This window comes from Temnothorax americanus, unplaced genomic scaffold (genome assembly GCF_048541705.1).
Source record: "Temnothorax americanus isolate GAGA-0224 unplaced genomic scaffold, ASM4854170v1 Scaffold3, whole genome shotgun sequence".
In the NCBI taxonomy this organism is placed as follows: Eukaryota; Metazoa; Arthropoda; class Insecta; order Hymenoptera; family Formicidae; genus Temnothorax; species Temnothorax americanus.
The window spans coordinates 2,528,629-2,555,432 of NW_027509442.1; the positions used below are offsets into that span (position 1 = coordinate 2,528,629).

The 26,804-nt window shown below is 40.3% G+C and overlaps 1 protein-coding gene across 2 annotated transcripts in view; it reads left to right on the top strand.

The window, feature by feature from the left end:
• The window catches only part of LOC143900533 (terminal nucleotidyltransferase 5C), a 117,437-nt gene that overhangs the window by 38,829 nt on the left and 51,804 nt on the right, over positions 1 to 26,804 (top strand). Inside the window, exon 1 of one of the 2 annotated variants that reach the window (XM_077411987.1) lies at positions 17,693 to 18,426. The exons of the other annotated variant lie outside the window; for it this stretch is intronic. The gene's annotated coding sequence lies outside the window, so the exon portion shown is untranslated. Of the gene's footprint in view, positions 1 to 17,692; positions 18,427 to 26,804 lie in introns of those variants that run through there. 2 annotated transcript variants of the gene reach the window in all.

Genomic DNA, 26,804 nt, shown 5'->3' on the forward strand with positions numbered 1-26,804 from the left:
TTTAAGATGACTGATTGTGAGAAGTGCACAACATTAAAACAGATGATCAACTATGCGTTTCTTATACAAATATTTTCTTGGAAAGCGCTTTCTTTCGGTTCTGCTAAGCTTTCGCGGTGAGAGATGTGCGCAACGCTCGTTCTGTATACCCGGCATGAATCACGAAGCGAATCCTTGAAAGGAATTCTATGTCGTAATTGTTACGTTCTCGCAGATATAATCGCCGCGTTCCCGCTCTCGATCGATAAAATACCATTGAAATTCGCGCGGTGACAGAAGCTGTGCGTGATATCTTCTTTTATCTTTTTTATGTAGTAATATCTTCTTTCAAGAGTATAATGTCACTCTTGCTCAACAAAGTTGACCTCCACACAATGATGACTATTTTTAAATAAGTGTATTAACTTTACGTGATAACTTGTCAAGTTATACCAGTACATTTTCTTTTAATAAACTTCTGTAATTATTTGACTTCTCGAATTTCACTTTTTGGGAGATCTTTGCCGTATATTTGCGATGACTACCTCGTGTATCAACCTTCTTTTTCTATTTTCTTTTCCAGTCTTGCAATTTTTGCAAAACGATGTAGTTATGTCTGTGCAACTTAACTGAGTGTCACTTAACATGTTGCTTCCGTACGTTAATATATCTTTACGTAACACTCTGTGAGACAACACGTCCCGATGATGGCCATCGGCGCCCGCTAATGTGAAAAGCATGGCGCGTCGTCGGCGACGTCAGGAAGCTACGACAATACCGTCAGGATGTCGTTATGTGCCAGAAAATGATAACGTCGCGGCGGGGCCACTCCGAATAGAATTAGGTCGGAAATGCCGGTCACGGATGCCGCTTCTGCGGCATCGCGCGCGAAAAAATGTTCGAAAGTATTTTAGCTAAAAACGAGGTGAAAAACGCGTTCTAAGGTTTAATTATAAAGTTTTTGTTATGTGTACGAAATGCAGAAAAAGAACTTGTTTAACCTACATCTCAAAGCTTACGTATAAACAAGATATAAGCGCGTGATTTATTATGATGTAAATGTTATAAGGAAAAGATTTATTGCTATAAATATCCTAAATTCCATATAAATAGAATGTAATAAAATCGCTCTTCTGTGGGTAGAGCATTAAATATAACTATAGTTATTTATTATTATTAAAGTACGTAGTATAAGATTCTAATAAGAATAAAACATAAAACGAAATTGCGATATAATGAGCTTAACTTGGCAATATGACGAAGTTCATTGAACTTATCCTGATTTAATATGATAAATAAGACAATATTTATTCAGATCTATATTTATCGTTTTAAAAAAATTTTTTTTTATCTTAACGCATAGTGCGTAACGTAGGTTTTACGTCAATTGAGCAATATATTTCAGAGGATATTTATTTGGATCAATTGCGCACGGCGTGCGTACGCACAGGTGTTATTACAATATGTTCGTTATCGAAAATGGTACCGACGTCGATCTCCGATTTACTCAATATTCTGTTTATCCTACTCAATGATTTCTGTCAGTGCACGACAGTGGAATAACATGATGTTCGCGTCAATATTTTTATCAAATTACTGTACGCGCAGCTGTCGTGACATTATCGTTAACAAAATGCTTCATTATCGTTAATTTATTGCCTACGGGCACTTGGGTTTAGCAATAAATAAGTATATATTAATTTAGATTCAATTTTAGTTTTTAATTACATTTTTGAAACGAGAAATTTTGTTCAAGATTCAAATCTTGAAAAAAATTTTTCGTTTCAAAAATGTAATTAAAAACTAAAATTGATTTTAAATTGATGTTAAATTGGATGGAACAAAAATTATAGATTTTTTCGAATTATTAGAATATTATTCATTTGCACCTTTTAATATTAAAATCATTAACTTCCGGTTAATGCTTTTTAGCCCTGTATGCTTTCCTCAGATTTTTTTATAGTTATATATACCCATCTTTGAAAAAATAGCGTTATTTTTTTCGAGACTATATATGTATAGATAATCAAGAAATAGCATTTTGATAGCACTTACATAACAAAAGGAAACGACTGAAGATGCAGATGGACTATTTATCAGGATACATAAATTAGCACGTATATTATGTAGCGCTCACATTAGTGATCGATAGTGCAGCGAAAATTTTTACAATTCCGCAAACGCTCTTAATCACCGCATCAAATTAATTAATAGCTCGCGCGTCGCGTCGAATCCGTGGTGTCTTGTATCACGGTTGACGAAAACAAATTGCTGCCTCCCATTTCCGGCGGTCATTCCGTAATTGTTATCTTTCTTCATCGCGACTCTTCCGCTTTTCTTGCGTCTCGTCAATGAGATACGTGATTAGCAGTCAGGGTCCTTGCGTGTGTGCAACGCAACGTAACGCAACGCGACGCGCGAGTGTGTATTAGGCACGCAATTCCCCGCACGTAGAAAACCGCATTCGTATGTCGCGGACGCGTTAGCAGCCGTATCCTAAATACGCAGAGGAACAGCGGTGGACAGCTACGCGTTAAGCGCGTATGCTGAGTCGCTGAGTGTGATATACCGGTTGCTCTTGACATTATAGTAACATCATCATCCGCGCGCGCTTCAGCGATTCGCTCCTCTTGGCGTGGCTCTTGCTCGTACTCGACAGCCCGAGGCATTTTCGTAACGCCGATGGACATACTTAACGTATAACGTAATATTTGGCGAAGCCTCGTCACTCGATGCACACTGATTCTGATGAATGACGTTCGCCCAGCTAAATTACCTCGATTGCTATGCACGGTGACGAAACATTGAGGCTTGACTAGATGTCTTTCGTCCTTTTTTTTTCCGAAAGACAGAAAAGTTCGCGTTAGGTAATAATATATTTAATTTGTGAGAATTTTATAGAAATCTCTCTTTGGCGAGTGTAAAAGAATTATCAGGTGGATTTTTTTTCGCGTACTGTGTTATAAGTACAGCTATATACGAACTAGTACAAGACTTTCAACGCCTCGATGCAATGAGTACAATAGACGTTATAACCCGTAATTATGTTGTCAAACTACTTGATACGATGAAACAAAGCTTGTCAGGGTTCATTAATGCATTCCTTTTATAGTCGAGCTATATGAGAGATCGCCTATATGGCGTGTTTTATAGAAGAGACTCTCGCTAAGCTGGCTACATCATGTAATCTGCATTCGATCCACTCTGCGTCCTAACGAGCAGAACCGCGTCGCTAGGTGTAACGCACGAAAAATCGATCGTAGCATTTTTTCCCTTGAAACATTTATCCAGGTTTCCTTAGAAGGTATCGATCGATGTTTATTTCGTCCCGCTATTATACTCAAGAAACGCAATTACACCAGGTGACGGCGCACGATAAATCTCCACGAGATGTGGCGCTTAATTTTTTAAAAGTCCCCATCGATCCTGCGCTAGTAAGACAAGGTTACCGTCCCGGTTCGCGATATTGCGAAACCGCGTTCCGCATTCTTTTCCAATTATCCGTCTTACATCTTCCACGCATCTTTTGCGAAAAACGAGGCCTACTAACGCACTTTTTGTATAATCTACGACAAAGTCGATCGTGTGAAAAATAGTCAACTTTTATGAGAAAAGCTTATAAGTTGTTCTGCGACAGTTGTAGTCGCATAGGTTGAATTTGCTTTCAAGAGAAGTCACAGACTGTTAAAAGTGTATTTTATCACGATATGCACAAAATGATGAATAAGTGAAAATAGTTCGATACTGCATTAAGACTAAATCTGGGAATACGGATTTAGTAATCTAAAGCTAAAACAATTTTAATTTTTTATATATTAAATAGTACAAAGATTTTATATTGCAAATACAGTCTGTCTTATTGTTGATATAATCTTTGAAATAATTAACCATATTTTGAGGGATATTTTATAAAAATCCAACACGTTCTTCCTTAAAGAATTGAATGCTATGCTTATTTATTATAGTATTCATTATTGTCTTGAATTAATTAATACGGATCGATTTATCGTTATAAACAGCATTTTTTCTGCAATCGTATAAGTTTCGCTGTTATAGTAAAACGAATTGTGGGAGGTACACGTATATCGGCAAAGTGTCGAGAGCGCGACTTTCGATAGGAACGGGGACAATTTTAAGACCTGTTCCTTCAACAATTCGTTCGAGAGCGGGTAGATAATGGCGCCAGCGTGAATGTAGTCAACCTTGTGCGTTACCTACCACACCCTGATTCTGGATGCAAAAGCCGAGAGCTCGGTTTTCACCAGTTTCAAACACTAGAAGGCCGCAAGTGACAGGAAAATCGATTTTTATTTTTCGTCACGTCACGTCGATAATTTCATTATCTCTCTCTCTCTTTTTTTTTACTGTTTTTGTAGCGCTGAATTCATTCGCATCGCAACATTTATCGTTAGTGAAATAGCACGCAGCTTGACATGTGTGTCGTTTTATTGAATATACGATAGAAAAAAATATCTTTGTATATATATGTATATAAATATATATCTTTTACTTATATAAATATATGTCTTATACTTATACACTTTATATATTATAAATTACATATGTAAATTATAATTATAAAGCAAATACATGCACATAAATTTGCATGCGTACTATTATTTTATCTACGACTTCGGTTAACGTGTCTATTGGTTTCTTGAAAATCTAGTTGCAATTGATACGCTTAAATAGTTTATAACGGCTCTGCGACTTTTAACGAAATTAGATATTATTACTTTAACGACTTTAATGTGGTCAGCTTAGCAACTATTCATATCAGTAAGCTGCGTAATACTATAGTTCTCTCGCCATTCTCTCACGCAATATAATATTGGTAAACCCACGTTGACTTTTAGTTGGCGCACTTTTTATATAAGAAAAACTGATTTTCTTGTGATTGCACTCTGTATATAGCGAAATAATAAAACGTGAAATAACACTTACAAAAAAACGTTATGTTATATTGAGTTTCGAAATTATTAGAAATGTTTATTATACATATGTTTATACTAAGCCATGTTTTTTCGTATAATTTCAACAACTTTCAAAAATAGCATTTTTATTTCTGGCTATTATTATGTTTTAATTTAAAACTTTACAGACATTATTTTACTTAATATGTAACATATACAATAGTATGTGAATAAATTGCGAAGTCATGCATTTTTGCATTATCTTGAAAGTTCACTATAAAAAATTCACCAATAGGTACTATAAAACTACGTTTTGTGCGATATCATTTTTATATAAATGTTTATATAAAATTATATAATATTATATAAATCAACACAAGTCGATACAACTAGAATCGACACAACTGTGCATAATCCCAAATCTAAAAAAGATATTGTATTATACATATACATGCATTAAATTCTCTCAGGAAGTTCTTCACACATACCTAACTTTATCGAGTCAGGAAGTTAGCGTCTTCCTTCCTGTCTCAATGTCTAGAATAGAATTATCGGTCGCAGTGGTTTGACCACGATGTTATTTCGTTTTTTAATCGCACAACTATATCAGTCTATAAAAAATCTACGATGTAATCACAGAAGTTGTTTGATGCTGTTGCTGCAAAATGCGATGACATAATATAATATTTCGTGATAAAAAGTGATAATTTTATCGATAAACGTTTAGAAATTTTCATCGTATCGAGAATGAAATATTGTACATTATAATTTCTATACGTCCGACGAAGTTCCAATAATAATATCTGGAAGCGAATGTGTTATTATTAATTGAATTATAAATTTAATTGGACACGGAGACAACCGAACGTTTATCATTAATTTGATTATAATGTTGTTGCATTATGCAGTGTCCCACTTTGCGTGGCGAGTTTACTGTGTTTTTATATCGAATTTTGTATTTCGTTAATAATTGCAATAAATAGGAATTATAACAGGGAAACAACCACAGGACGCAAAGGAAAAGAAAACGTGAATAAAAGAAAAGCGAGAAGATCGTCTTGCATGAAGTAGAAGTTCTGCACTGATCATATAGAACAAAAGATACTGGATAGTATCGAGATCAATACGTGCATGATCATGATGCATAGGATCACGCTTCCCAAAAGGGCAATTCGATCGCGGCTGCTCAAGTTATCGTTTAGCGACGAATGACGGGTTGGCGTCCGTTCTCTGGAAAGCAGCAACCGCGTAATCAGCAACAGGTGTCGTATGAAAACTCGCGGTGCAGGTAAATCGATCGTATAGGGATCACGAAAGCGAAAGCGCGTGTAGAATTTCGACGTATCGTTTGTTGACCCGCCGTCACTTTGGCTCAGCAAAATTTTTCCGTATTACCTGCTCGGACACGTCTCTCGGTAGATCGATACAAATAAACTAAATTAGTCTTTTCGGAGACTACGAGATCTCGCATTATCGCTTGATTAAATTTCAACGAGAGATTGTTAGCAAATCTAACGTGAATTGAAAGACTCTTTTCTATTATTATTTTTGAGATTTTTATTATTTTGACTATTAACACAAATATCATTACATATTCCATAAAATATCTTATAAAATTTTATCGGTGATAATCTTCTTATAGATGGCCATTCTGTTTTATTTAATTGTAAGATCTATTTTCTGATGGTTTACGCTTGTTTGTAAAACTTATAATTTTTTCATGATTAATTTTTATCGTCAAAGATTGCAAACAAATTTAGGAAAAATGTTCCAAAACGGGATATTTTAAACACTATATACAATACTTTCTTTTCTTTTTTGTTCTACTCTGAAAAGGTTCTAGAGTCTTTAACATTATATAAATTCTACTCTTTGTTCTATAAATTCATTCGGCCATAGAATAGAGATTTCATAAGACAACGTGTTAGTGTATGAGAGTGAGAAATGATTTCATTATTCGCTCACTCTGACTCTTGATTTCGTACAAAACTCAGATACTTTGATATAAGATATTTACGATATAAAGCTTCTTTATTAACTTATGTCGCCCCATTGAATATTAAATGTTCTTTTACTCAAGCTTAATGTGGTTTTGACGTTTCTGATAGGATGTTGCGCGTAACCGAGTAATTTATGTTCCACTCAAACCATGGTGTTAGCCACATGTTCGTTACTTTCCGTAACTAAACCGTCTGTATGCACATAGCGAATGATATCTGGAGTCGACGTTACTGCGGTAAAGGTCAATTTAAGTAGCAATAGCAACGGGGTCTTGGTATTCAGTCGCTTAGGATAACGCGTCGAACAGATCTTATAAGAGCGAGAGATAAGAGAGAAGGTGATGTCGCGGTGCCGGCGGCAATGAGTTTGTCGAGGGTTTCAATGATATCCTTGAGACACCGAGTCCCGTATCATTTTACCGCACTCGAGTTTACTCGAAATCTCTTCAACCTTCGCGAGGATCGTTACCGTAGTACCGCAGTGAACTTGAGAGAATCTTACGGGTGAATAGAAAATTAGGATTCCAAGCGAGATCGCGCGTATAATGTATATACGAATCTGACTAGACTTAATCTTCGACTTGTGCGGTTAAGATGCGAAAGAGCTTGTTTGAATGTACAAAATATAAAATTCACAGCTATTACAATTGCATTTTTATTATATTTATCAGTTTTATATTATATTTTTATATCGCATCAAACAGAGTATTTATAACTTTGACATATCAGAATATGTAAAGAATTCTATTTATATTCTATTATATTCTGTTTATACATATTATTTACTATTTTATTTATATCACTTACGCCGTTTACGTTTTCTAATAATGTTACACGCTAATTTTTGAAAGTATAGCGTCAAAATACACTTAAGGTGCACTTGATAACATGAGAATAATTATCAGTTTAAAAATTGACGTTAAAAAACCTGCGCGTGATTTAAAACTATCGCACCTCTTATCGGTTTACTTAAAAATATTCTACGCACTCTTCATACCGGAATCTGAAAATGTTTCGTCGCATATCTCGCGACTTCGTAAAAATTCGCGCGCGAACAATATATATTTAATTGATCGCGAGTGACATTCTGAAGAAAGATCCTTCATAATCCTTGTTACCCCGGTAACTACGATGAAGTGGAAATTGTAAGAGCTTGTTGCGGCATTACGTTTTTCGGGCGCTTCACTTTGGAGAAAGAAGCGAACGTTAGGAGAAAGGTAATAAATGTCAACATCAAGTAAAAGTTATACTCGGAGAATAATTTAAATAACTTCGCATACAAATTAAATACGATTTAATAATGCATTTAGATTAATTATATCATGTGTTTTTCATTGCTTTTGATGTAACGGGACCACATTTATGGGAAACAGTGTCTCGTAACCTTAATGAATTTTAATGTAAGCCCATAATACATAAGCATTTGCTAAAATTGATTACATACGCCGTTTCTTGAATGGTGGAAGAAAATTCGAACAAAAATGTTTACGATTCAAAAGTAGCACTATTTTGTACGTGAGGTATATTTACTTATTGATGACGATAAAAGTTCCAGTTTATATTTAATTTAATCAGTTTACGCTTGATTAAAATTTATGAAGTTCCAGAAAACCGGATTCACATCACTTTCAAACTAAACGGCTTATGTATTTATAACAGCTTACGGGTGTATATATGAATAATAATGAATAATTATTTGCTGTTCTGAACTTACTTCAATGTTCCCGCACACATAGTTACATTATGATACGTTTTCGATAATCGTACATTGTTTCGGTAGAATTAGGCCGTGGCACATAGAAAAACTTAAACGGTAAAACTCAAGCAGTAAGCAAATCAGCCAATCACTGCAGTCAAGAACTTAAGGCACGGCCCTAAGCGGTAGCGAAATCCATACCGTTGATTTCTTACTGCTTTATAAGTTTTACTGCTTAAGTATTTCTATGTGCCAAAGCCCTTAATCGTCCGATTTCTCTTCGTTACGAGAAGACGTGACGATTAATGCTACCGAAACAATATGTAGGTACATGGAATATATTCATCCTTATACGGAGCAGTTCAAGAATACCCAGCAATTTCGCGATGAGGAAAGCTTTTTAGGTAACGATTGTTGGAATTTTGCGTTGCTGACGTAAACCCACCGATCAATTACTCGTTACGTGCGTGCTTTTATCGTCCATATCGTTACTTATTGTAATAACGCAAGCATAAAAATACGAACATACGTTTCACCGTTTCGCAATGGGAATTTTTTTTTTCTAATATTTTCAACGCTCGGCATTATCTATGAAAGTAGCGGCTTAGCCGCGCTTTAAACGAAGTGAAATACACGCACTCGCTTATCATCGATTGCATTCCCGCTAACGTTGGTACGTTGGTACGGTTGTGCAAGATTGTCTCACCTACCGTAACGCTCGCGATTTACAGGATTATCTTACGCAAGGTATAGCGCAAGTTAGCAAGGTAGCACGTGTGAAACGGTTGTAGTGAAGGTTGCTGAATTGAGAGAGATTTCGGTATATGAACATTAGTCAAAGTCAGATAACTGATGTGCTTAAAGATCTATGAAGTCACAGAGGACGTCGTACGCGATGCGAATATATAACAAGCATTATGAAATTTTAAAAAAATTTCTTTGATCTTCTCTTCTAGTTTAAGGTATCCAAAATTGGGTATCCATAAAAACATTCGGTTTTTAGGTTCACTAATATAATTGTCGCTTTAAATATTATCGTCGATGTTTATACATGTATAAAATGTTTAATATGATTCAATTTTAAATTATATATATATCTAATATATATATATATATATTAGAGAAATTATATATATATATATTACAGAATTTATATCGTTTCAACAACTAGTCATTGGAGTAACTTATACATATATATATATTATATATATTATATATATATATATATATATATATATATATATAATACTGAATATATATTCAATATATTATTAAATTATACACGTATAAATATACACATACATAATGTTTATATTGGAACGCTCTGTATAAGTTACTCCAATGACTAGTTGTTGAAACGATATAAATTCTGCGGACGATGAAACGCTCGATCAGGCTGGCCGCGGGTCATTGATTTAGCTGACGACCGCGCTCGTATACCCGCGAGAAGTAGCACTGGCTGTTATACATTATGCAAAACTTTTTCCCAACCGAACCGACCGACTCGCGTTACGTTTATCCGTTGCCGTTGCCGATTGGACAAGCGTTCCTCGCGTTCCTGGCGAAAACCACCGCGATCTCTCTCTCCGCGTTCCTGCCCGGCACCACGACACAACCGCTAAAAACTCCGTGTTGCAAACGAACACTCCGGAACGGAGCGCCGCGCTGCCGCGCCGCGCCGGTCTACACAATGCGGCGCGGCGCGGCGCGGCGCTTCGCTTGCGAAAACGTAATTATGCGAGCACAACATAAGAGCACACGGTCGCCGTCGTCGCTGCCGTCATCGTTGTTTCGACATTTAATTACCCCCGGCATAATTCGTCGATTCCTGCCGCATTCGTTTATCAGTTGGTGCGAATTACGATACGGCATGAGATCTCGTTGTTATACGAGTCGCCAGCCGACACGTTGGTTGGTAACACAATCCCGCGGAAAAGCGCCGCATCGATCATTTTACGGCATACTCATAACCGATTGACCTATGCACGAGTGTTACAATCGCCTTTCCCGCACTCGGCAGTTTATCGAACGGCGGTCGGTGTCGTGTACAGGCTGTTCCAGGTTCCGTGATTTCCGCCGATGAAACGATTTACACGGTTACGCTGTCCACGCGCGCGTCGGACAAAAATATAAATGAAGTCTTTAACCCTTGGGAAGGAAGTTCCAGAAAGTTAACTTCGCGAGACAAACATTCGCGCGGCTATAGGTACTTCTCGCAACAGCGTTTACCAAAATGTATATAACTTCTCCACGCGATACCCAACGCGATGTATCAGAAATATTGTGCACTGGCCATCGAGTTGATTATAGCTACTTCAAAAAAGATTACGAATTGACGAAGGATTTTCGTGCTGGGATTCCCGAATATCGATTGCGCGTGTGAAATCTTTAGCAAAGAGAGTTGGCGACAATTTCTAAAGTATCAAGGTATTAGGCCTATCACACAATACAGACAATAGAATCGGGGATTAAGACAGGCAATAACCACATTTCAACCTTATCAAAAACTGGGTATTAACGCAATGAAATATGAAATAGGGCCTTAATAGGCATTAGGAACAGAATTTCGGTTGGATTTCTATATTCTCTATTTATTGCCTATATATCTAAACAATCACAGTACTTCAGTTTCATTATAAGTTGAAGTTAGGGTTATTTCTGTTGCCTGGCTTATTCCCTGTTCCTATTGCCTGTATTGTATTCAAGGTTTTGAGATTTTTGGCGCAAGTACTTCGAGAGAACCTTGCATTACGCGGAAAACGTATAAGCGAGGCATCAGGGACCGGTGACGCATATCGAGTTACAATTTCAATCGGTTTGATGAGAGGGATCGCTCTTTTTTTTTTGTGTTTATTAGAGAAGCCCGCGCGCGGCTCTGATCGATAAACCCGATGGCCTTGATATACGCGCCAGACTTTTCTAACAAAGTAAAAGTGGACTGTGAGCCGGGCGAGAACGCCAGGCGGGAGGCCACCTTTCGTAGAGGTTTTAAGAAATTACATGTCGCCGACGGCATGTTTGCTGCGGCGGATCGCGGCAAGTGTAATTCTGTCGCTGTCCGACTGTTTATAACGAGCGAAAACAAACGGCGTTTCTGCGAGCGATCGAGTTTATCTCTCCTGTACCAGAAGTTGCTCGCGGGTGACGAATAATGTTTACTGAAGAAGCGCTCGCGTGTTGCGCACATTTCGATACAATAGCCGTTGCGTAACGCGCGATGGGCGGAGAAAGATGGATGAATGATGTAGCGAAAAGTTCAATGGAACGAGAAATGAAATTTTTTACTTAACGTTTACAATTTTTTTTAAGCATAACTTTTTTAAACGATATATATCATATTTGATATATATCATATTCTATATAAATTTTATGTGTTTTATGTAACAAAGGATAGATAAAATCTGTATCGCATACATATATAAGAATTGCTTTTAAAATCAAATTAAAATCGGAATCGATATATGTAAGCATTTAAAAGACTTCTATAAATCTACGTAGATCAAACTCAATTTTTTAACCTAAATTTTTTATACAGTGCTGAAAGAAAAGTAATAAAACTCTACCTTCTAATAATACAGTACGTTACTTTTAAATTACGTTAGCCTATATATAGAACCGATAATTAAACACCACGAACACCGCGAGTCGCAATGCCCGTAGCGACGGAAAATGCCCTGGAGATTGATCTCTCGCTCTCCACACACCCTGCAAGAGTCGCCAGCGACGTATTCAAGGCCGCTCGAGGCCGGATCGAGAGGCTCGAATTCGTCGCGTCGATCTCGCGGGCGCGCGATATAGAGAAGGGTTCCTCTCTTTCGCGTCTACGCCTCTCTTTCTCTCCCTCGCTCTGCCTCTCCCGTGGCCCTCTCCTTTCCTCATCTACCTTTCCGTCACGTTCCCTCTCAGTTACCGTCGTTCCGTCTTTCTACGTCTCACTTCAACATTTTCTTTCTCTCGGCATGGCAAACCGAGCGCAAACGTCCTTGACGGTCGCTGTAGCGACGGCGACAGCGCAGCGCAGCGTTGCACGTCGTTGCGCTTGTGCGCAACTTCCACGCTCCGCTCCTCTCTTCGTATCTCACTCTTTCTCTTGTTATCTCTCTCTCTCTCTCTCTCTCTCTCTCTCTCTCTCTCTCTCTCTCTCTCTCTCTCTTTCTCTTCTCCTTTCTCTCTCTGTCTCTCTTTCTCTCTCTTAATGCACACCGCAAGTCACGAGCAACTCTCCACTTTACCACGCACGCGGTTGCTGCCGTGCGCACATTACGTCATCAACACCTTCACTTCGCTCGCGCTGTGTCCGAGCGCGACGACGCGAACTCTCGTCGTCTCTCGGCCTGCGTTCGTGTCCCCAGTGGGGACTCCCCACCACACCGTCGCTGGTCTTAGAATTAGCGTCGTTAGTTTCGCGATCGTTGCTTGAATTTAACCCTTTCATCTTTCCGTTAAAGCGACACATTGGAATTTAACGGGTCTCAACATCTTGTCGTATTTTTCTATGATCTCTTGCAAAGTTTAAGCCATAATCGAAAGAGAGTTGCTTTGAAATACATTTCAAAAAGTCTAACGACTGGATTTGTCGCTTTGCTTAATTTAAAAAAAATTATTTGTTGTGAAACTCACTGTTCCTCAATGTATGCTACTTAAAGTAAGTGTACCAATAATGCGTCTGGACATTTTTATCATTTTAGTTCTCAAATAAATTATAATGCGAATTAAAATCAAAGAATCAAAGATAAAAATTTTTTTTGTATTATATTTTTATCTTTGATTTTAATATTCGTGTTATACTTATTTAAAAACTAAAATGATAAAGGTGTCCAGACATATGTAGGTCTTAAGTGTCCCGGCATTGGTACATTTACCTTAAAATGTTTCTTTCAGGATATATTTTTAGATTTAACATTATCTGCAAGACAAAGTAAAATGATAACGGCGATGCTCTTTGTTTAAGAGAAGAGAAAATTGCAGACCCCATCTAATATCAACAAGGGTCGTATACGTATAGATATACAGAAATTAAAGCTTACGGCTTAACTGAAGCTACTTTCTCGGACATTACATTACCCGGTTCTGAAAGCTTTATTAGTTACGGTGCAAAGTTACCGTCGTAGGTGTGTAATCCTATCTCGTATGCTCTGGCATCGTGTAAATTACAAATTGAATACGTGCGCAGCGACTTAACTCGAACAGGATAAGAGAACCGATTTTACAGCAGCTTTGGATTGTGCTAAATTATCTGCTGGATCTGTTAGATATTACGAATTAATTCAGTGAAATTAATTTTATTTATTTTTACTTTATTTACAGACATATGTACGAATGCATATACTTAGGATGTTTCACAACTAGAGAAATCAATGTTATACCGTAAATTATTTTCGAGTAAAAAAACGTAAAGAATTTTACAGAATAAGTTTTAGATAAAAATAAATAATATAAAATTCCATCCACTTTTTAATATGGGAGAAAAGCATAGTTGTTGAGTTTTATAATATACGAAACGTCTTTTGTACTCGCATGTAGGGGAATTGAAATATCTTGAAATTATTGCAAGTTCGAGAGCTAAAGGAACTTAGACAGACTTTTCAAGTAGAATTGTCCGCAATAGTCCGCAATGGACGATATTCGTGTGATCTATGTTCAAATGTCAACGATCGCGAACATTTAATGGGAATCCCCGCATCCCCGGATATATTTTTTACAAATCCCTCTTTCATATGGGAGAAGACGCGCGCTGAAACATCACCATCGACTTGTGAACATCTAAAAAATTTATCATCGCTTCCTTACATTCTTTGCCTAACGATGAATGGCAGGATTGTTACATCGGCGGTATAGCGCGTCCGAGAATAGATTATAACCGCCGCTTCGATTTAAAAGCACGACCAACACTATGACGTGAAAGTAACGATCTGATGTCGAGTCAATAACCTGCAATAACTGTTTGACCTAAAATTGTCTTTGGAGCCCTGGAAGAGGTTTTTTTCCGCGGGCAGCTCGGAATCCGCGACGCTCGACTTGCCGCGACGATTGTCTTTCACGCTTTTAAATCAGTCAATTCTGAAACATATTAATGAGGCGTAGTTTCGTCGACTTGTTAAATTTGATATCGTTTGCGCGTTTTATATCACGATAACACGACCACGCAATTCCTTTCTACAGATACGTCCTGATGCTCTACTCGCGTCGTCCGACTAAACGCAGTTCCTTTCCTGTGTGCAATGCGTTCTTTCCTCGATCATAAATATCCATTCGCACTTATTAGCCTCGGAAGACAATACACGGAAGAATCACCCGCCACACGGTATGAATAGCATATGAGTAAAAATGAATACAAGCTCGCGTTCGGGAAATCCGGAATTTTTCTTAATGAGATAATCAGTACCTAAAACGTGCGCGAGATCGCACGAGCAGCAAGTATCGCTTTGATATTTGAGAAAACACGTTCAACATATTTAACGCACTCACGATAGATACTCTGTTATGCAAAAGAAAAACGTAATATAAAGAGAAAAAAACGGATTAATGAAAGAAAACATGGGATTGCAGATTTTAATCTGCTTCAAATGATATCTCGACTTTCATTGTGTTTCTGCACTGAGAATTTCTGCGGATGGAAGGGCGAGTCTATGTAGGATCTAGATACGGAAGTATATATCCCCGTTGTAAATATAAATTCCCCGGCATTCGTACTGCGCGTTTAATGACGTATAAATTTTAATATCAAACTTCCACAACCAGAGTTTAATACCAAAGTAAATACTCGCTGTCCAAGCGTACTTCTAAGTTCAGTCTACGTTTTATTCATACCACTCATTGCCTACGTTAAACTTATTGCGAGCTTTTCGTACGATACGATTGAAACAAAAGATTTTTTTATCCGTTTTTTATCCATTCATTGTCCGAATTCATAAACGTCAAGGTAATATTTTTGAACTTCATCGATACTGATGTGTTATTGACAACGTGATTAATTATTCTTTTTGAAGAGACATTTATTCACAAAATTGGAATTAAAAATATTATTATATTGAATATAGAATATAAAATATAATTTTTTATTGGATATAAAATCGAAAATTGATTTTTATAGTATTAGTTTTAATATTTTCCATTTCAAGAAATGAAGATGACAGTCACACACGTGTGCGACAATACAAATAAATTATTATCGATATGTTTTTACTTTGTTTTGAGAGTTTTTGTCTATCTTTAAAAATGACAAATATCTAATCTAATGTCTAATCTCATTTGATTTCTGCATTTTTAACGTCTTTATATCTCTGTGTAAAAATATTAACCCATTTCTCTTGTTATATGAAAACACACGTACGTCGAAATATCGATTCAATATACCATTAATTACGTCAAATTGATCGCTATCAGGCGTTTGATGTTAACTCTATCTCCCGTGTTCTATGGTTTCCGCTTAGGCGAGGTCTCGTCGTGATTAAAGAACTGCACGGAACGACAGTTCGAAGGGAATCCGGAAAACGCGATGGAGCGTATAAAGTAGGACGATAACTCTTGGTGCGCGGAAGGACGTATTTAGCCTATAGGTTACGAGAAACAGACGGCTATAAGCTCTTATCTGACATCGATGTCTATAGTTCGCCGTTTCTAGAAGCTGTTAGAAACGTTCGAATGCGCGTTACCTCCGCGCGCGGAGGAACCGCCGCGCTGGAATGTGAACGTAAGATCGAGGAAAAAAAAAGAACGACGCTATTTGAAAATTGCAACACAATTTCGAAGATAAAGAGCGCAAACAAGGCCGCGTAACGTCTCGAAGTCGTCCCACTTATAGGCAGAAGTAATTGATCCGGCTATTACGTAAGACTTGGGATAGAGGAACGTCGCAACGTTTGTCTATCGCGGCGCATAATGTAGTACGCAGCGTGTTTGCGATTATTACCGTTTTATACGGAAGTGCGCGGGAAGACTTTAAGCGGAAGTCTGTAGGATTCCTCGGCGTTCTTCGCGTATATCTTTGTATACATAACTATATAATTTATATTCTAAGCCAAATTTGAAAAGTGTATCGTTACACATAATGAGTATAATTAAAAGCAACCATTTTAAAGATTAAAAAAAAATTAATTTGCGCCTTATAGACACGACTGAAATTATATATCTATTACGAGCCAACCAAATAGAATCTATTAATTAATTCTGTCTCATAATTTCGGATTTCACAATATCTGAAAAATTTTAAGCGCATCACATCAGCCTGCAATTTCTTTCAAAATAAACGTATACGCGAACAATTCCTGCAGCTTATAGCGAAAACTTTTATACAAAGAATTTTGCATGCATAATTTATACCGTGGCGAGTGTAGCCGAGCTCCTGCGTCTAATTCTTTACAAGTGCATTTCGTCAAAATAGTTTCGTAATTTCTCTGAAACGTAGGACGCGGACATTAAGAAACTTAAAACGCTTTTTAAATCGTCAGGCGTGCAGGATTGTGACAGGCTGCAAAATTTCAGAAAATAAAGAGACGACCAACGCGTCGGACAATATACCGGAAAATCGCGGAAGTCTCGGCGCTGCACCGATCGATCGCGCAACACGCCACTATATACTCGCGCGTCGTGGCCTACTCTCTCTTTCGGGCACCATCCGCGATCCCACGAGCGGCGAAGAGTCACGCGCGCGCGTGAAAGAGAGAGAAAACCGAGCCTCGCGTTACGCGCTGCGTGCGAGAGGAAAAATCGACGGAATGATGAAAAGCGCGCAGCAATTAGGACAGCGAGAGACGCAAAAGTCGAATTTGCTCGAAAGCTGCAAAAAAAATCCCTTCGCTAGAGATTCGTCGTTTCGCCGGTTAGCCGCGCGTTTCCGCGCACCGCGCCGGCTCGCGTTGCTCGCATGTGTCGCCGCGGCCGGCGGTCTCCGCGTTGTATAATAAAACGGGGAGATCGGCGATCTCGGGTCGCGCTCGCGCCACGACTCCGCGAAGTCCGCGAGCGTGTGTGGGCTCGCGCGGCGTCACGCGGGGACGGCGACGGCGACGAGGACACCGCGGCCGGCCGGACTCCGGAGTCGTCGCGAGTAGGGATGGGGGGAAGGGAGCCGGGAGAGCGCGAGGCGGGAGGGGGACTCGTCGCCGGGCGATGGTGGGGTGACGCGGATGCGTGCGCGCTCGGAGCGAACGCGTCGCTGTCAGTGTCAGTTGATTCGCCGCGGTGACCGGTGGTGTCGTAGACGTGTTCGCGCTTGAACCTCCTCGTTCTGGTCGTACACGTATACACGGTTTCCCCTTTGCGCGCGCGTCTTGCCCACGGCCGAGTAAAACGTACGTTTTTCCCGGTTCCTCCGGCGAGCGGGCGCGAGAACGGAGCGGCGCGGCTCGCGACTAGACGAGACCGGCCTGCCCGTCGACGCGGACGGGCGGCGAGAGAGAGAGAGAGAGAGACGACACACGGCTGATTCTCTTCGTATACGGACGCAAACGCGAAAGGCGCCAAGTTCTCGTTTTACGCGACGTGCGATATTCGACTTTCTGGGGTTGGCGCAACGAGCTCGATCGGTTCGGGAAACGGCGCGGAACGCCGCGCTCCTCGCTATAAGCTCTACGTTCGACGAGTTCTATCGTAAATATACACATCGAGGTGTACGAGAAGAATACGGGCGCGCACTCAAGTGCGCGGGCCACCGAGCGGCGTTTAATCCGCAATCGAGAGAGGCGTTGATCAAGAAGCGAAACTCTCTCGGACCGGATGTTATTGTCTCTGCGTACCTTGTACGTGACAACACACCCCGACCTCGCGAGAGATCAGTGAAACGTGCCGTGACCTAGTGTCCCGACGACGACAAGGAGCGGAAGGCTTGTACGCATTTGTAAGTATCCAACTGTCAGCAACTGTGTTATTAAATCTCGTTCGCCATATGTTAGCCCTTCGTGCTCGTTCCTCGCAGGCTCGGCGACGAGACAGAAGATTTGGAGAATGAGGAGCGAGAATATAGCCGATTATCACCCTGTCTTTATATTATAGTCGTTCAATTCGTATTTAGAAATTAACGGCGCGAACTTCACGGTGTTCCGTCTCGAATCGAGTCAAGGCAGAATCGTTCCTGTGTGAATTGGCGTTTGGCCAATTGAAAACTCCGAAGTTCATCGGAAATTCAGAGTGTGATTTCGGAGTCGCTCTTACTCGGGCTCTTTTCGAATTCTCCTTTTTCGCGCTTCGGCTTGAAAAATCCGCCACTCGCATCCCCGTGCGTATTACACATCAGTATACGCATTCCCATTCGCGTCTCTGCGAGCGATCGCGCTCTTTCTAGAAACGTCGCGGTGCGCGCGCGCACGCGCGCGCGACCTTTCTCGTATCCTCTCCTGCCTCTCTCGCCGAGTTCGGGCGGAACTTTTTGCGCGACGGCGACGGGCTCTCCGCGTGTCGATGCACCCCCCGATGCCGAGGGTAAACGCACCGCTGCGATCGGTCGAGGAACTTCTCCGCGATACGGGATACTAATTAGTAATTACATATCAATCAATCGCGCTTGCTTTTCAAGTCTCGTCTGCGATCAGCATTTTGAATTTCGAACGCTGCTAACTTCACGCGGCATTATATACTTATGGTAGAGAGGCGAGATATCGAAACGGGATCGTTAATGAATCAGCTCTGAAAAACGATTTTATTCGACGACTGCGCGCTAATTTACGAATTGTATAATATTCACGGTGGCTTTTTGCAAACGATATTTACTTGATTTTATGCAATTGTAAGTGGCAGAAGCGAAGTCGACAGCAGCTGTCCGCTGATGACTATCGATCATTCGCCGCGGCCGGTGCGTCTACTCGAGACATTGTGTGCGAAAATAACTCGTTCTTCCTTGTTCTGGTATAATTATAGGCTAGTGGTTCATTTTGCGCGGTTCACTTTCACTCTGCAATTTAAATTACTTTATGACTACTGCGTTTCTCAAACGCGGAACTGATTAATCCTTGAAAACGCGAAGATTGGAGTAATGCGCCTTTTTAACACGTCGCGAATGTACACCTAATTCTGGTAATGATACGAATGTAAAAAAGACTTGTTTCCTAGTTTCGCGATGATCTCGATGCTAAAATCGAGAAAGTAACAAAATAGTAGCGCACAATTCTTTTATTTTCGTGACACATGGCTAGTTTAATTGCAACTCGTAAATAAATTCACGTATATAAAGGGCACAACTTACTGCCGTAAATCTTAAAAAAAATATATATATATAGCTTAAATGATTAATGAGCAGAAACTGGAAATCTTCGGAGATACGCTCTTGATTCGCGGCTCGATTCGTTTTCAACGTAAGGTGAGGAAATTAAAATTACGAGCGCCGCGCAATTATGTCATTGTGTACACGTGATACTCTGAGGAATCGACTGTTTTGCGGGAATAGATTAGTAGTCAAGGTCGGGATAGCTTGCTTGCAACAAATCGCGACGTACACAGATATATATACTCGCGCGCCCGCAACGCACGGTCGGATTGCCGCGTCGCGCCGCGCCGCGCCGGCACGAATGCCTTAATGTACGTTACGTTAATTCATCCGTTACGTGCGATCACGCGCGAGCGGTATATTAAAAGCCGCCGCCGACTTGTTTACCGTGTCTTTAACGAGCAGTCTTGGCAATATGGTGAAATAATTATTACGTCGCGGCGCGAAAAGCGCGAAGGGAATAACGGGGGAGAATATCGGGATTGCGCAAAGCAGATCAGCGGGCGTCTATCGAATTGTTCGATTTATTTGCGCGTGAAAACGATACATCGATACATATGAAAAGGAAATATATGCGATAAATGTTTATGCCTTTCTGCGATATATCCGTTTATGGCGTGTATAATGGAGAGCGAAAGCGGTTTTATCTCGAAGCTTTATTTCCATTGCGATATTTAAATCCAGCGGGAGTGATAAAGCACGCGCGAGAAATATTTGAAATTTTATATACGCTCCACTCTCAGCAGTGCAACAACGAGCGTATTTTCGCGTATACGGGAAGTCTCTATGACTTAACAGTTGATCGTCTGAATAAAATGACTAATGACAAGCTGGCAAAACAAGCTCCGTCTCACGATCTTAGCATTAGCACGGATTAAATTACATTGTGCTGCATTTCCACTTGCAGTACGCTCCTCGAGACGAAGAAAGAAAGAAATAGAGAAGAGAGAGAGAGAGAGAGAGAGAGAGAGAGAGAGAGAGAGAGAGATTCGACCGATGTTTCGTCGGCGCGAAAGATAATTTTTCCGCGCTTGCGAAATCGACGGTCATTTCTCATTTCACCTTTCGATCGCGGCGGATGATGTCAGATGATGTCGCGAAAGCGGTCGAGCAATAAGACATTGACTATACGTTTGCACGGCGGCTTGTAATCCGGTTTAATAACTCTACCGCATACTATCCGATCCAAAAATTTTCTTCTTTTGATCATACTGATCATTTAGATATGAGCCTTTTCGATATTTAAACTACAACTTTTGATATACAAAATATATTATAAAGATTGTTTCAAATGTTTAGAGTATCAAAATAGGTTCATATTTAAATGATTGTTATATTCGCTATGATGAAAAGAAGACAAATTTTTGATCGGATAGTATACGGTAGTGACCAAACCGGATTACAAGTCGCCGTGTAAACATGGTCGTTCTCTAACAAATTGATTTATTCGATGTGCCACGTGCTATTCGAGGCAGACTCCAAAATACCGGAGTATTCCCGAAATACTATCCGAATGCCTAAGTAGTGACATCACCCTAATCGCGCGTCGGAAACGTCGAGCTAAAGATAAACTCGCTCGCAAGGGGTCAAGGTATTTTCCTCGTTTTCTTTTTTTTCCCCCTCTTTCTTTTCAGAGTTTCGCGAATGCGCCAGCCGAACGGCGCGAGTGGAATAATTCGCGCGGGGAAATTATTGCGCCAGACCGGGGTTTCGGAACGCGCGTTCGGCTCCCCGCGTCCGCACGCGATCTTGCCTCTTAATCGTTTTAACATTGTTCGCACGAACATAGATAATCCGCCGATTTATGTCAGCTGTTTGAGGGAGGTGTCAATGGAATCTTAAGCAGATTTGCCAAGACCCTAATACGCGGCGCGATGCGACGCGTGTGCAAATAACGCGCGCACCGTTGTTGATTACCCAGCCAACAGGTTGTTTCTTTACTCGCGCAAGAACAAAAGCTCGTTTAACTCGAGTGACGTGCCATGCGTTTGTTCGCGGGTGTGCGACACCTACGGATCTCCGTGCAGCTGCGTGCTCGCATCGGGAGCGAAAACTTGTTTGTCTTGATTACTTGTTTGCATATTGCGATCATAATTAATATTGGAACTGTTTAACAACCGATTGCTAGATAGGAGGCTGGAAAACATTCATAAATCAACCACTAATTAATCGTAAATCGTATCTTTTTATTTATTTTATTATTATGTAAATTGCCAGGCAGTTTTTATAATAGCGTTATCAGCGCTGATGGAAATGAGTTCATTTAGGACATTTTTATTTTTTCCGATAAGCAGATCGGTCCGATAACAACGCGATAATTTCACCACGTCGCTGTAATGTATAAATAAATAAACTGGCTGTCGATGAGCAACACGCATTATTGAATTTTTATTTAAATATATGCATTGTGTTGCGAACCAAAGCAAAGAGAGTAGCATTTATTCGCTAAATATTGAAACGTTCAATGTACGCAAATGCGCTGTAGCCATGTACCGTTATTGTATTGTCGCATTCATCTTATTTGTTGCGATATATACTGTGACGAACAAACGCGTCCGCGGAACCGGCTTTATATTCCGGTCGCGCTGTATTATGATTCCTATTAAAGAGCGATAGCGAGATACCAATGTGTTACGTATGCGAAAACAGAAAGAGCGAAGAAAAAAAAGGAGAGAAAGAGAGAGGAAGAGAGATACGACGTGCACGTGCGTCGAGAGATCGTGTTATAATCTCTCGGTTGAATTTTTTGATCCCGCGCATCCTTTCACTCAACCGGCGGCCACTTCCTCCTTTCTTCGCGAATCTCCTCGCGGGATCGCAATATGATGCATTCCTGACGTTTTCCTGACCCTGCTTCTCACCCGAATTTCCGGTCGAAGATATCGCGCTCGTGGCTCGCAAGCGTAACGACGCGCGACGTACGCGACACGCGTTGGATCCGTGTTAAGCCCGGTCTACATAGGCCGCAGTTCGCAAAACGCAAGCACACGCACAGTCTACGTGTCAACCTAACCTAACCTCTGTGCGTGTGTCTTGCGTTTTGCGAACTGCGGCCTATGTAGACCGGGCTTTATCGCGCGCTCCGTATAGAGAGATACCTTTCACTCAATTCGATCCACCACCCAATTTCCGCCTTCGGTATGCCAGGCAGTTCTTTTCGCGTCGTAACGAACGCATCGCAAATCGTCGCGATTATTGATTTTCTTTTCTTTCGTCGACACACACAATGGTGCGCCCGCCGTCTATTTCGAACGTGACGTGCTCGTCAGTCAATCGGGGGGGATAGTAATCTTCATAGTAATCACTTAAACGACCCGAGACCCGATCCCGCCTTTCACTCCCGCGAGTACTTCCTCCTTTCTTTCGGGATTTTTTCACACTCCGCCATTCTCCGCTTGCGCGAAGTTTTTTTCGAGTTTCCGGTGTACGTTAACCAATTAAATTACGGCGCCGCCCATGTAAAGTCATAAATATGGTTCGCTCGCGCTAAACTTCTGTGTTGGAATGGTCTTTAGGTGTTACAGCAGATGGCTTTTAACGGTATAATGTGACAGTTTGTTTCTCGAGCTCATATTTTCTCACGATATTGCGACACGATAAACGTCAAACGAATTTATCCGCTCGATTTTAATTTATTTACGTTCACAGGCTGATAACGCAATATTGGAACAACCTGCAACATTGTCATTTCCTTGCATTACGTTGATTAATGCTAATTTTCTCTTCTATAATTCTCTTTTCGCTATTACTGCACTTCTCGGTATCTGAGTACTTCTTTTACGGGACTTCATGAATTTCATCTCACGTATCGGTTAACGTAAAGCGACCCTAAATATGTCGATACGACAATAACCGGGAGTTTATTGGGACATTAAACTTCGCGTACCACTTCTCTTCCTCTCTTTGTCATTCTCTCACGTTATTTCTCGCATCTTTATCGAGTAGAATCTTGCGCGCGCGATTTGTGTCGCATATCCATCAACGCAGAAGACACAACCCGTAAAAATCCCGAAAGAGAATCGGCCGATATATGTCACGAAGCGAGAAGCGACGACTTTCTTCCGAAGTTTCGCACCGAAATCGCGTTGAAACCTGTCGCGCAATCGTCGCTTCATTCGCGGAAAGGTCAAGAGGTCTGCCAATATTTTCCAAGATGGACAACTTTACGACTGGTGCTGTATCTCCGCGTGACGACGCTGACGGTATTTATTCCTACATTTATGCAGTAAATTTGCGTAATTCGACGTTACATTCGCGGCATACGTCGTTTTTATCGGCCCGTCAATTTTCCGCCAGCCGCGCGCATCCACGCGCGGAACTTGCGTTTTTGCAAATCGGCGTTAATCTCGGGAAATCGCGGCGGCTGCGGCGCGCCGCGTTTCCTCGCGGTGCCATCCGCTTAATCACTAATCGAACTTGGAACTTTCGAAACGTACTTTGCACTCGAATTTATCGGTGTTTTTGTAACTGATGCGTGACGATTAAACGTGATACGTGACGGTAATTTACAAGATTGCTGACAATGCAATATACTACGTTTTTTTCAGTTGTCTAAAATAGCTAATTATGAAAACATTAAAATTTTATTAAAATCGAATACAAATCCAGATCGGATTTTGGTTAAAGAAGAAGAGAAAGGGAAATCTGGGGCGCCTTTACGTATCGTCTTTCTTACACATACACGCATACATATCATTTCACGTCTCGTTCGCGACCGAGATTCAGTAGCCGCAGCATCTTCCCCGCGTTTCTCTTATTCATAATTCCAACACCCGTTATTCATCATTATTAATAGATCAGCCATGCGCCGGCGCGCATAACCTTTCTCCTGCATATTAAGCTTAATAAATCCGACTCGGCAGGCGACAATGCTCACGGCGAGTGTTCCAGAACGGCCGATTATATTACGCCAAACAATGGTACGAGATGTCCGTTTGTTGCTACGCCGCGCCGCGCGGCTATATATTGACGTAGGCGTAATAAGTTATGTTTCTCGAAAAATATCAGCCGCGATAGCTGCGATTGTGCAACGGCTCTATTTGCAACATGTGCCGATTCCCCGTGACTGGATGTCATCGCTTTTATTATCCTCGCGAATACCTTCGTCCCATATTTAAATTCGCGCGAATATGCGCCACTGTAAGTTAATAAGCAAATATTCCAACAATCTCTTTCACAAGATGAATGAAATACCTATTAAAATCGAAATTGATTTAACGTTGGAGGGACATGGCCGAATCTTAATGTGGGAAAGAAAACGTTGAGTAAAGTTGGACCAATATATTGAGATTTGGTATAGTTAAACGGCCTGACTGGCAAGTTTTATTAGTATATCACAACATTGGTATAACCAAATTATTATTTCATCACTGGCGAATAATTCTTATTAAATATTGAGATTTATTGCCTTTAAGTAATAAAATTTTATCGTGTCGCGTGGATTATTAATTGGACAAGTCCCGGGAATTCGCAGACATTCCAGTCGCAAGTATTAAATTAATTTCGACACATAATCCTGTCGTCTTTGATCGTTCCCCCCTGTGTTTACCTTTTATTTCGATAATTCCAAACAACTTGTACACGAGATATCGTTCGGCTTGTTGAAGGTCAGGTTTCGGAATTCGTATGATTGAGCGGTCGTTGAGTAAGGAGACGGTTATAGTAAATGCGTAGCCCGATAAAAATTCATACGTGACCTCGTTGGATTCGAATTTTGCAAATTTAGATAGCTATGTATGTAACATAACTGGTAAACTGTAAACCAAATTGTTTTAAATTCTTAAGATTACTCCGGCATTCAATATGCGCACATTAAATTCCTGTTTAAACGCGAACTAACCGGAAAGTCTAGCAAAACACGTAATATATCTTCGAAACTGAGAACTCCGGTTTGCCAGAAACAAAAACGGTATTTTAATTAACCGAATCAAATTGACTCTGTTGCATTAATTACTTACAAAAAAAATTTATATGTCGGACATTATATTAATAAGATACGATGAACGAGACCGCCGAACTGGCGACTTCGACGAAAGTAGGATGAGATATAGAACGACGGGGTTATAAAGGGTTAATTTTTTCTAGGTCGTTTCAGCGTGCGTTGTGAGTAAGACGTATTCGCTACTGTGTATTTACCGTGGTAAGCCCACGTTCGCATTGTTGCAAAACGGGCGCGCGTGCGCACGTCTTCCTTGACATTAAAATGTACACTTACATGCGTTCCATCGTGAAAGCGTAATATCCTCCCGCCCACCGTTCTCTTTCTTCTTCCTCGATCATCTTTCCTCGCCGTTCTTCTGTCTTTCTTCTTCCTCCTTATCGTTCGTAATCGCTATACAATGTGGGCGGCGACGAGTCAAGTGCGCCCTTCGGCATCGTGAAAAATTACTCCGTTATTCGCCGTCATTGCCAAATTACGATGGCAAATAAACGCAATAAGCACTCGTAGTTTTAAATACGCACTTTTATATTTAGTAGGCGAGAATCTCGGAAGTAAAAGTAAATGAAGGATATAAGTACGTTACCAAAATTTATTACAACGGAATATATATCCCTCCTTTATTTCCTTTATTTATTACTTTAAGAATTACGATACGGATAATAAAATAATATTACGAAATATTATAAATAATGGAAAATATTATGAAATAATTATCAATATTCGTATTGAGCAACAACACGTTGCCGCGTGCATTTGCAAATCGAACGCGTTGCCTAATTTTGCATTCTTCTTTCGTCACTCTCGCGCGCTCTCATGTTTTTTTTTCCTTGATTTCGCATGACTTCGTATAAACTGGTTCGCGTCTTCTCATTCTCACGTATACGAGTCGAGTGTTTTATCGGTGCGAGTGCACCGCGCTCAAGTTACGTTGACCGACGCGTTTTTGCAGAACGGCCTCTTTTTGCCTCCTCAGGCAAAGGACGGCTGAACAACTTAACGTTGATTTATTACCTCCGAAGCCTGTTCTCACAGATTTTTCACCTAAAGCTTAATTATCGAGCTATTTAAGATTGCA